Genomic DNA, 8,439 nt, shown 5'->3' on the forward strand with positions numbered 1-8,439 from the left:
GACCTCCCTCCCACGCCTACCAGCCTCGGACGCCTGCAACTCCCACATAACCAATGGGAACTAGTGCCACAAAGTAAGTCGTCAGTGACTCCTGCTTTCCTCTCACAGAAAGTCTCTCGAAGCCGCATCACTATTAAGAAAACAAAACCAAAAAGAAAAAAAGTCAAAGAGTTTTTACACTTTTAAATGAAAGCGCCGATCTGTGTGCAATGCATTGTGGGTATGTAAAAGACGTGGAGTCACCAGCCGGGTTTCCAAAACCCCAGCCGTCGGCCCTGGGCGAAAGCCGTATTTACCGTATTTACAGGAGTATACACACCAACCACAAAGTCGGACTTTTCCGGAAGCGGTCTCTGAAGTCCCATCCTTAGAGAGGGAGCTCCTGGCAGCTGACGGCTTCAGAGGAGGGAGCCGGTGATAGGTCGCTGCTGCCCCAGTAGGACTCCACACCCATGTGCATTTGGGCAGCACTCGATGGACTCGGGAGGTTAATAAGAACTCCATAACACCAACAAAACAGTAGATGAGATAATAAAATTTATAATTAAGAAGAGGCCTCTGTGTGTGGTTTATTTGGGAGCTGGATGGTAGGCCCCCCAAAAGAGTAAAATATCAAAAACAACGTTTGGCTGTTCAGTTCTTTATTAGAATAGCAGGTGTTTTAGACAGGCAAAGTAACACAGCTTCACAGAGTTAAACAAATGCAACATAAAAGAAGGCCTCATTAAACAAATGTTCTACACCATAAACAAATGTAACACATCTTAAAATGACATTTTACAACAGTTTCCTATTCTTTTTTTTTCCTGGTTTATTTTTTTGAAATAGGGTCTCATTGTAATCCAGACAGGCCTGGAACCCACCGTATAGCCCAAACAGTGAATTTCTTTGAAAGCTGGTTATACCAGGCATTTTGTCTAAAATGCCTGGAGTGTTCGGTTAGACTGCCAGGAAACCAGAACAGGAGGGAATCTGGAATCTCTGCCTTCACTGCATATTTTGCTCTGCTTTGGGCCAGCTGCTCACTCCAGGATATAGGTAACTAATCGCCCAGGGAGTATTGGTCTGAACCTTTGGCACTGAGATCATGCCATTCCCTTTAATGCTAAAGGCACAAAGGCACTTAAGGAATCTTGCTGTCAAGGTCTTTTGTTTGTTTTGTCTCAATATAAATAAAGACCTTGAAAACTCTTCATATATTCACTTGACACAAATGTGCTGAGCACTGGCTGCGCTTGCTCTGGGACACAGGCATGCGGGCTGGGTGACGATAACAGAGCTTCAGTGGCAAACCTGAGATTTACCTCAAAGACACTAGGAAGCCACAGGAAAGCTATAATGCTACTCAGGAGGCTGAGGCAGCAGGCTTGCCAGGAATTCAAGGCCATGGTGAGCTATACAGAAAGTCTATGCTAGCCTGGGATCTAGAGTGTGATTGTGTCTCCAAAAAGGAAGTGAGGAGAGCCCTATACAATAGAGGGAAAGAAAATCTCTAAAATGGAAAACATGACCAGATTAGGTGTGTACTTTGGTTCTGGGTTTTTTTTTTCCCCCATGTTCATTTTTAAAAGTAGAAGGATCAGTTTGGCATGGTGGCGCATGCCTTTAATCCTAGCACTCAGAGGCACAGGCAGGTTGATCTCTGTAAATTTGAGATCCGCCTGAGCCTGATCTGCTTATTGAATTCCAGGACAGCGAGGGCTACAGAGTGAGACCTGTCTCAAGCAAAACAAACTAAGTTGGAGAATCAGAGCTGGAGTGTAGAGCGCCCCTTCTCTTCATACCCAGTCCCCAGGGACAAAGGGACGAAGTGATGACCGAGCTTTGGATGGAGGAAGTGGCCTTCCAGGAGATAATTCAGTGAGAGTGACCGAGGGGAGATATAAAGAATAGGGACAGAGGCTGGGGATAATCACCTAATTTGCATAAGGTGGCAGGCTCCTATCATAAAGCTGGGCTAGTGGTAGCCGGCCCAAAGAAAATAACTAGAGCATGTTACCCAATTACCCTGTGGCCTACAGGGGAGAGCCTTCCTTTGCAGGGGACTGTGTTAAGGGTCATCCTTGTGGTAAATCAGGCACGGGGTCTGGAGACATCCTCCAGATAAGGCTAGGTAGAGAGCAGGAAGACTCCACTGGGAGGGAGTCCTCCATACTGTGCAGAGCCCAGGGAGAGCTGCTAAGCTATGGTAAACTGCAGCCTCTGACCAGCGGGCCGCCCAACACTGGAGAGCTGGCTCAGTGGTTAGGAGCACTGCTTGTTCTTGGAGAGGGCCTGGGTTCAGTTCCCAGAAACCACACGGTGCCTCACAACCATGCCTACCCTTCTGAATTCCATGGGCACCAGGCATGCACAGACATACATGATGGCAAAATATTCATACACACAAACCTTTACAATAAAAGCAGACAAGTCAGCTGATATTCAAGTGAATTCAACTTATGTATTGAGGTCTTATCATCCAGTAAGTTAGTGTCTTACTTAGGGTTATTATTGCTGAGATGACACACCATGACCAGAGCAATCTGGGGAGGAAAGGGTTTATTTTGTTCACAGCTCATTATCGAAGGAGTGAGAGCAGGGCGGGGACATGGAGGCAGAAGCTGATGCAGAAGTCATGAAAGGGTGCTGCTTACTGGTTTACACTCCATGGCTTGTTCAGGCCAGCTTTCTAATAAAATTCAGGATCACCTGTCCAGGCGTGGCACCACCCACAGTGGCCTGGGCCCTCCCCCGTAGATCACTAATTAAGAAAATGCCTTATAACTGGATTTTATGGAAACATTTTCTCAACTAAGGCTCCCCACTCTCTGATGACTCTAGCTTGTGTCAAGGTGACATAAAACTAACCAGTACAAATTAAAATGTGATTTTAAAAAAAGATTTATTTATTTTTGTTTTATGTGTATGGGTATTGCAGTGCTTTGAGAGAAAATATACCCCCAAAAGAGTGGCATATTAGGAGGTGTCGCTTTGTTGGAGTAGGTATGGTCTTGTTGGAAGAAGTTTGACACTGTGTTCAAGGAGATAGATTAAGAAATGTAATAAAGGCTGGGGTGGTGGTTTTGCACATCATTAATCTCAGCACTCAGGAGGCAGAGGCAGTTGGATGGTTCCAGGACAGCCAGGGCTGTTACACAGAGAAACCCTGTCTCTCGGAAAACAAACAAACAAACAAACAAAAAAGAAAGAAAGAAAGAAAAAACAAAAATGGAATAAAGGGAGTGGTGACCTCAGGACAAGATCCCACCCAGCTAAGTTTCAAACTTCTGTAAAGTAATTAAAAGTTGAGAGCCTGGTATGGTGGTGCACACCTTTAATCCCAGCACTGGGAAGGCAGAAGCTTTGGATCTGAGTTTGAGGCCAGCCTGGTTTATGGAGCAAATTCCAGGACAGCAAAGCTCAGGCATTGAAGGATATCATCAAAAACAGAAAGCTGGTGAAGATGTACCTTAGTGAAACCTTCCTCAAAAATAAGTAAGTAACAAAGGCTAGTGATATGGCTCATGGGTAAAAGGTGCACAGAAGCCTGGTGATTTGAGTTTAACCTCAAACCCAGGTAAAGGTGGAAGGAAAGAACCATCTCCACAAAGCTGTCTTCTGACCTCCACACATGCCACTCGTACATGTGGTGACTCAGCAAACCCGACAGTGCAGTCCGTGTCCCTCTACACTGTGGTTACAGGCATTCTTTATCACACTATGTGTGTGTGTTTTCATGAACTTTATGTGCAAGGGTGTTTTGCCATGGGTGTCAGGTCCCCTGGACCTGGAGTTACAGACAGTTGTGAGCTGTCATGTGGGTGCTGGGAATTGAACTCAGGTCCTCTGGAAGAGCAGGCGGTGCTCTTAACCACTGAGCCATCTCTCCAGCCCCCACACTGTGTTTTACCTGCATGTATATTGTACACCATGTGCATGCCTGATGCACAGGAAATATTATGAATTATGCATACGTGGGAAACTCCCAGCTGGCAGGGCCAGGGTATCCCACGTGTGCAGGGGACCATGCTGGCATGCTGGGGCGGATGCAACGGCTGGTGGCACCAGTCCATGCAGGCATGGTGTATGCAGTGGCGCGTGGATATTCACGACCCAGAGGCTGCATCTGAGTGGAAATGGCGGTGTTGGCACACACCTTTAATCCCAGCACTCGAGAGGCAGAGGCAGATAGATCGCTGTGAGTTCAAGGCCAGCCTGGTCTACAGAGTGAGTTGCAGGAAAGGTGCAAAGCTAGAGAGAAACCCTGTCTGGAAAACCCCCCAAAAGAGAGGAGAGGAGAGGGAGGGAGGGAGGGAGAGAGAGAGACAGAGACAGAGAGAGAGAAGGGGAAGAATTTTTCCTTAAGAGGCTTCTACGTCAGGATGCAGGGCTGCCCCAAGGGGCGGGATTTCGAGGGGGCAGGTCAGAATATTAACAAGGAGGTCAGAAAAGGGCATCAGGTCTCCTGCAACTGGAGTTACAGTGGCTACGAACCACTTTATGGGTGCTGGGAATTGAGCCTCGTGCTCATGGACGAAAACTCAGATCATCATGCTTGCACACCCACTGAACCATCTCTCCAGTTCCATCTGTAACAGGGTTTCTCTGAGTAGCCCAGGCTGTCCTGGAACTCACTCTGTAGACCAGGCTGGCCTTGAACTCATAGATCCACCTGCTTCTGCCTCCCATGCCCAGCTCCCTTATTATTTTTTTTCTTAAATTTCAAAGTAAACATCCTTATGGGCAGCAGATAGATTTGACAACCCATGCAGATCTGCAGTTGCCTAACTAGACAGCCCCCCTAACATGTGGCTTCAAAAACTGAGCTGTTAACCTCCAAACTGTTCTGCAGTGTGACTCGGCAGAGCAGCAGAGAGAAACTGACCCGACAGGGCTTATCAGGTCACGGTAGGGCATTCAGAATTTATCCTTTGCACCAGGGAAGTTACCCAAGCAGAGGACGAATTTACCATTCCTCTGACTAGTTGACAATGGGTCAACTGAGAGCCAGGAGCTCAGGCAGGTTGACTGGTTAGGGGTCCTAACCAGAGCTCCTAACTTTCCAGCTGAAAGTCTTTGGTTTAACCTGTGACACTAAAGGTGGTTTCTGTAGTCTCCTTTTAAAGATGGGGTGGGAGAGTTAGGTTCTCCTGAAGCTCTTTTCTCCCCCCTCATCCCAGCATTCCTTGTGCTGATGCCAGGCAAGTGTCCTGCCACTGAGTTCCATACTTAACCTCTAGCTGTTGTCAAGGCCACAGAGCGATTGCTACTTCTCTCGGTTGAGACTAAGCCAAAATTCTGAAATCAGACATTCAGATTTTAAAGGCTACTTATTGTCATCTTAGACTTTTGCCACAAGGTAGAAAATGCCTACATTTCATAAACTGAAGAGTTGGGAGTATGGCTCAATGATTGAGCATGTGACAACATGGTCTGAAACCCCAGAATTGCAAAAAACCAACACACACAGCAGTTTGGGCATGGTGCCACACACCTTTAATCCCAGCACTCTGGAGGTAGAGGATATGAGTTTGAGGACAGCGTGTCTGGCCTAGGCCAGCTCCAGGCCAGTCAGGGCTACATAATGAGACTGTCTCAAGAAACAAAACAGGTTGGCAGCCAGAACTGGTTCCATTCTTTCCCATTGTTTGCTTTCTGAGTTTATATACTCCATGATACTTACCACTGCCCAACTTTTTCTTGTTGTTTGGTTTTTGTTTTGTTTTTCAAGACATGGTTCATCTGTGCACCACTGGCTGCCCTGGAGAACTCCCTCTGTAGACCAGGCTGGCCTGCCTCCAGAGTGCTGGGATTAAAGGCATGAGCCACCACTGCCCGGCTAAACACCTTACATGCACAGCTACGTGACTCTTGGCACTCAGACCTTACCCCTAGCTCAGTCACATCAATGCTTTTCTTCCAGTCAGGGTCCCAGTCTCTCGAAGCGTCTTGCCCTTTCCCAGCCCAGTGCAGTATGAGGGGTGAGGGGGACGATGCAGCCCCACCTTTCAGCCATTCTTCCAGCTCCTAGGATCCTCATTTGCACTTGGGTGTCTCCCCACACAGGGGTAGGACTCCTGGTAGACTGTACCACCCTTGGGTCACAGGGATGACAAGAAGCTGGTGGCCCCTCAAATGAGGGTCTGGAGTTCAGAAGAGGAGCTGGGTGCACACCTGTAAGTTTGAAGCTAGCCTGGTCTACAGCTGAGTCCCAGGATTGCCAGAGCTACGTAGTAAGACCCTGAAGTTGCCAGTAGCCCAAGACCCTACTTAAAGGGGTCAGCTTTTGACCATACTTGGGCCTAAACCCAGTTTGTGGCAGACACACCATCACCCCTTGCCTATAGGGTACATAAGCTCCCTGTTTTAGTTGGGCCATGTGACTTCTCCTGCCCCCATCTCTGGGACTGGAGGGCTTACTCAGGAGTTGCTTTGCTCAAATATACCTGTTCTTTTACTTTTTCAGTTCGGCTTGATCTGGCTTACTGCCTCAGCAGAGAAACCTATTATCGAGTTACCGAAAACCTATTAAGAAGGAATGAAGGGGGTGGTGGTGGTGGTGTCTGTGGATATGTGGAGTGAGTAGAAAATTTCTTAATAAAGAAAAATGAAGGAAAAAAAAAGGAAGAAAAAGGAAGGGTATGAAAAGGGCCGAGGAAGCCTTGGAAGATCCCAGCAGCCCACTGTCCAGGATAAGCGCCTTAGTGATCTGGATTCTCTCTTTTATTTTTTTATTTTGAGGAGTCTTCCATGCTGGCCTAGAACTCAAAGGTAGCCCAGGGTAGCCTTGAACTCCTGGGAATCCTCCTGACTCAGCACCCATCCAGCATTTTTGGATCACTTGGAACTGGGGATGAGCAGTAACTTTCTCAGCAGCAGCAGCTGGGCACTTCACTGGTGGAGAGGATAACTCTAGCCTGACAAGTCGGTCACTGTCCATGCATGTGACCTAGATGGGCCTGTGTCCACTGGAGTTGGATTTGCAAGCTTTTGGTCCAGGAGACCCAAGGTTATGTACAAGACACAGGTTTGTAGAACATGGATTGCAACTCTAGCCAGCTGTTCAGCAACTTCTGCAAGATGGGTGCCATGCAGAAGCCAGTCTTGCACAGTGGCCAAAGACTGCTCAGTTCCCAGCTCAGAAACTATAGGGCCCAGACCTTATGGATACCATTTTCATCAGTATGGTTGGGAGTTTTCATCCATGGAAATGGTCAGTGGCAAGAAGTAACTTCTGCATTTCACATAGGTGCAAGATAAAGGATTTTAGGATGACCCAGGCCAGGCCTGGTTGCTACTTCCCAGAAAGTACTAGGTGTAAACCTGGCTGTGCCCTCCACAGGAGAGGCAGAGCCAAGGATCTTCCCCACTTGGCCTCTCACTGGATTTGTGTGGGGAGTTTTACCCAATCTGAACACATGGTGCATCCTTTAGGAACACAGGGTACCACTCACTAAATTCAATCTATGACATTTTGTCATAGCATATCATGCCCAAACACCCATGCCTTAAGCGTGGTTCCTCAGTCCACCTGAAAAAACTAATTATTTTGCATAACCATACTGTTTCCCTTCAGATGCCTTTTCTCTAGGAAGTCAAGTGACTTCTTTGTCAGTGTTACCAGTTTCTCAATATGTCCTGAGCAGACTAAGCCAGGCATGGTGTCACAGGCTACATTCCTGCTAAATGCAGAGCCAAGGAGGGAGGATTACAAGTTGAAGTCTTAGTGGGACATTGTCTCAAAAGTAAGAATGTGCCAAGGTGGCCTGAGCGCCACCTTCCTCGAAACTCCTGCACCATGAGAGTGAACACCCAGGCTCAAGTACAAGAGAGGAAAGATGAGGCAGAGTACCAGCAGCTTAGCTGTGCCCCACAAAGGCTGCGGGGGCAGAGTGAGGGACTCAGGACAGGACGCTGGGACAAGTCACGAGTCTCCGTGATCTAGAACCTCACCACCGGCTCAGAGACCACCAGAGACTTGACTGCCTACCTTAAAAGCAAGACAGTCCGGCTGGCCCTCTGCCCTGGACCTGTGGCATGCCACACTAACAGTTCTGTTCTCACTGTGGCCAAGTGTAACTCGTGTACAATAAATCACCTACCTTCCTCGCTTCTCAGCTGAAGAATCCAACACAAAAGTAGGAACCCAGCTGTATTGGAGTGTTTACCTAGCATGTTTTTTTTTTTAAACCATAATTTTTAAAGATTTATTTATTTTATTATTATGTATACAGTGTTCTGCCTGCATGTGTTCCTGCACACCAGAAGAGGGCACCAGATCTCATTACAAGTGGTTGTGAGCCACCATGTGGTTGCTGGGAATTGAACTCAGGACCTTTGGAAGAGCAGTTGGTGCTCTTTACCACTGAGCCATCTCTCCAGCCCCTACCTAGCATGTTTAATCCCCACTGCTTTGTAGCTAGGGCTATAGAGCAGAGCGCAATGCAACTCCACCCC

The sequence above is a fragment of the Onychomys torridus genome, chromosome 2 (genome assembly GCF_903995425.1).
Source record: "Onychomys torridus chromosome 2, mOncTor1.1, whole genome shotgun sequence".
NCBI classification, from domain to species: Eukaryota; Metazoa; Chordata; class Mammalia; order Rodentia; family Cricetidae; genus Onychomys; species Onychomys torridus.